Source organism: Myotis davidii, unplaced genomic scaffold, assembly GCF_000327345.1.
Source record: "Myotis davidii unplaced genomic scaffold, ASM32734v1 scaffold570, whole genome shotgun sequence".
NCBI classification, from domain to species: Eukaryota; Metazoa; Chordata; class Mammalia; order Chiroptera; family Vespertilionidae; genus Myotis; species Myotis davidii.
In genome coordinates, this window is record NW_006283631.1 from 2365388 (window position 1) to 2369790 (window position 4403).

Below are 4403 nucleotides of genomic sequence, written 5' to 3' on the forward strand. Positions count from 1 at the left end.
CCAATGTCAGAGAGAATGCCCCCACTTCTTTCCTAAGCCCTATTCTCATTTTAAAGCTTCATGATGGTTTTCTTTTTGTGTGGTTTTCTTTTCTTTTGCTGTCCCTAAATCTTCACCCTCCCAGCCATCTCTTTTCTTTGCCTTCTGAAGCATTTATGTAGTGTCTATACTATTTCTTGGCACCAGCCATAGACTGCCTGGTACAGTTAATTATGTTTCATGTCTGTGTCCTATTTCCCTATTGATATTGTAAGATCCTCAAAGGTTTTGCATTTCTGGGTCTTAGCCCAGATTCCTTCATCTGCTAGGTGTTTAATAAATGCTTGATGTAACTGATCATAATAATAATGGCACTAGTGGAAATATCCCATCTTCAGATAATAAGAATCCTAGTCCTTCTTTGCAAGGTCCTTAAATGGCCTCTGAAATGAGACATTGAGAAGTTCTAGCTGTTCATTCATGTCACCACGTTCCCCATGCACAGGCAAGACAATTATGCTATCACATCCGCCTGGCTGACAGAGCTTACAAAACGTCTTTGCAATTAAGCCACAAAGCATTTCCAGAGATGTGAAAATATAGAGAATATGCTCCCTAAATAGATCAAATACCAAGGAAGAACACAGTGAGGGAGAGTATCAACCACTTATTTATGGTGATGCAAGTCACAAATAAAAGAACCAAGTGCAAATATTGAGTGCCTACTGTGTGTCAGGCCCTGTGCTATAGGTGCTCCACACACAGTGCCTCTAATCCTCACACCAGCCTTGCAAGGTAGGACCCATATTTCCATTTATAGCGGAGGAAAAAAGTGCAAGAGATGACCTAACCCGACTCAAGGTCACTCAACCAGGGAGAGGCACGTGGAGCTCTTCAGTTCAGGTTTGTGATGCTCTCTCCTCTTTAGTTTGCTTCCTCCTCCCTGCTGTGTGAGTTGTCCCCGTGGCTGCTTCATGTTTTTGTTTGCTCCCAGGCAGCAACAGATATGAGAAGTAGACTAGATGTCATAAAAAGATAAGATGTACCACCATCTTCTGGATAAAGTTTTGCTGGTGAGGAAACTGAGGCACATGGATTTAGAGAATATGCTTAAATTCACATGGTGCATAAATGGCAAAACCCTGATTCAAACCAAATTTGGGGAAGCTCCAATGCCTTTATTCTTTCCATTACCTAACACCGACTAGATGACGACCTTATGAAAAGAGATGCGATACTGGTGGCCACTGTGTTCTATCATCAGCATCCTCTGAGCCTTCATGCTATTGTCATCTTGGAGCTGATGCCATGGACACCCAGGCCTTTTTGGGAATTTGCCAGGCCAGACATGCTGAGCAAATGAAGTCTGACCTTGAGGATATAACTTCTTATATTTCAAAGTAAAAAAAGAAAACTCTACATATTAAAACATAAATAATAATGGCAAAAGTTAATATTTTATGTAATTTGAAGACATGACTTTATAAGCTAAAGTTAATAAAATTCAGAAGTTAATAAATATACAAATTCCTATAACATTCTTTCAAAAAGATGCATTACGTTAAGAGAGGCTGAAGGCTTTCTCATGATGAAAATAAAACCAAGACCTGGCACAGACACTTGAGAAACAAGTTTTTAGGTCAATAGCTAGCAAAGTTTAAAATGCATTGTCCTTTGACCTTGCTAGTCTACCTCCAGGAATTTATCCTTTGGATCAAGTTGCCAAGTATGCAAAGACATATGTCTGTATATCTTCTATGCAGTGTTGTTTGGCTAACAAAAGCCTAGAAACAACATAAATGCCTGTTGATAGAAGATAAATTAAATAAATTAGGGTACTTATATATAATGAAATATTTTGCAGTAGTTAACACAAAGGAGGTAAGTCTTTATGCGCCAATATGAAAAGAGTAACAAGACATGAATCAGTTACCTGCTGTCAAAATAATATTGCTTAACAAATAACTATCAGCTCCAGTGGCCATATAACAAGAGTTCATTCCCCAAGCCTCTGGGGTCAAATGGAAGTGTGGGGGCGGTAGCTAGAAGTCTTCACTGACCTCGGTCAAGTTCCTTTGTATGAGCAATGGTCCTAACTCCACGTGAACAGACCATCCTGCCTGATGCAACCTTAGGCATGTTATTGGTATTCAGTGATTGTTACATAATTTATTGTCTTCCACAGGAGCCCATGTATTCGCACGATATGCCTGTGTCAGATGCCCAGAATTCACACAATTAATGATTTCCCCTTTTCCCTGGATTCTTCTATAATAAAAATACTAACTCTATAGTTTAAATGTGAAAATCAATTTAAATGTAAAATTTATTCTTATGTGTTGATGAATTATTGAATGTTTGGGGAGGACCAGAAATTCAAAAGTCCAGTTAGAGAAACAAATATTATTTATAGATTTTCTTCTAGTAGAGTAAAAAACAATTCAAGAAATTATGATCAACAAAATGAAAGTATGCTACTTATTCATTCAACAAATATTTAAAAGCCTGCTATGAACCAGACACTGTTGTAGATTCTGGAAAAATCACAGTAGAAATAAAAAATGCCTGCCTCATAGAGTTTACATTTTCCTGGGTGAAAATAGATAATAAACAAGAAACTAAATACATAGCTAAAGTAATTTCAGATAGTAATACGTTCTGTAAATAAAATTAGTCAAGGTAACAGGATGGACAGTAATGGGAAGAGACGAGGCCATGATCTGAGACGAGAAGGTCAGAGAAGGTCTCTGTGGAGAGATTACATTTGCGCTGAGACCAGAAGAAGCATGTGAAAATTTTGGCAAAATGGGAACAGGTGATGCATAGGTACTGGGGTTGAGAATTTGGGAAAATATGAAAATATTCCAAGAATAGTAAATGAAGGGGTAGTAGCATGAAATGAGGTCAGAGAGATAGAAAGGGCAAGGCATGTGAAATCTGGCAGGTCATCTGTTCGACCGTGTTTGTCACTGGAAAGGTTTGAGCCCATATATAACCACATAAGCATCTTCCACTAATGACATACACCTGTAAAGCAGAGCAAACCAAAACAGACGTAGACCTTTGGCATAGGTACTGAAAATATCACTGTTGTTCTTTATTTTTAATAACTTTATTACTGAAGTACATGTTTTCTTAAATTAATAATAAAAATAATCATTGAGTACTTACTATGTGTCAGGTACTACACCAGGGGTTTTATATATTTTAACTTCAATGCTCAGTTTATGTAATTATACTAAATTCTCAAAAATATCCTACAATTGCCTTTTTACGAAGATGGTGCTGAAAGCGAAGAAGGAAACTCCTGCCCCTCCCAAAGCCGGAGCCAAAGCAAAAACTTTTAGGGGAAAGAAAGCACTGCTGAAAGGTGTCCCCAGCCACACACACACACACACACACACACACACACACACACACACACGAAGATTCCCCACATGACTCACCTTCCAATGGCCAAAGACACGAAGGCTCCGAAGGCAGCCTAAATATCCTTGGAGGAGCACCCCCAGGAGAAACCAGCTTGCCCACGATGCCACCTCAAGCTCCCCCTGACTACCAAGTCAGCCATGAAGAAGATAGAAGACAACAATACACTTGTGTTCACTGTGGATGTCAAGGCCAATGAGCTCTAGATCTAACGGGTGATAAAGACGCTCTATGGCATTCATGTGGACAAGGTCACACCCTGCTCAGGCCTGATGAAGAGAAGAAGGCATATGTTCGACTGGCTCCTGACTATGATGTGATGCTTTGGAGGTTGCCAACAAAATTGGGATCATCTAAACCAGTGGTTCTCAACCTTCCTAATGCCGCGACCCTTTAATACAGTTCCTCAAGTTGTGGTGACCCCCAACCATAAAATTATTTTCGTTGCTACTTCATAACTGTAATTTTGCTACTGTTATGAATCGTCATGTAAATATCTGATATGCAGGATGTATTTTCATTGTTACAAATTGAACATAATTAAAGCATAGTGATGAATCACAAAAACAATATGTAATTATGTGTTTTCCGATGGTCTTAGGTGACCCCTGTGAAAGGGTTGGTTGATCCCCAAAGGGGTCATGACCCACAGGTTGGTGACCCACAGGTTGAGAACCGCTGATCTAAACGGAGTCCAGCTGCCTAATTCTAAATATAAAAATTTTACACTGTAAAATAATATCCTGCAATATTTCATGTATCCTGTTTTGCAAACGATAAAACAGAAACTCAGTTGGAATAACTCACAAAAAATACATTGCTATTAGAGTTCCCAAACTGGTACTCAAGTTTAGACTCTTGAGTCCACAGACTGTTCATTCTTCTTCAGGATCCTGGTGCCAAATCAACTGTTTCCTAATCCATTTGGCCTAATTCCTAGTCTGATCTCAAAAGCAATCAATTCTCAATCATACGATTTACCTATATTAGGTAGA

The 4403-nt window shown here is 38.9% G+C and overlaps 1 pseudogene; it reads left to right on the top strand.

Annotated features, from left to right (window-relative positions):
- The first annotated feature begins 3258 nt into the window (after positions 1–3258).
- LOC107183461 lies at positions 3259–3765 on the top strand (annotated as a pseudogene).
- The last annotated feature ends 638 nt before the right edge of the window (positions 3766–4403 follow it).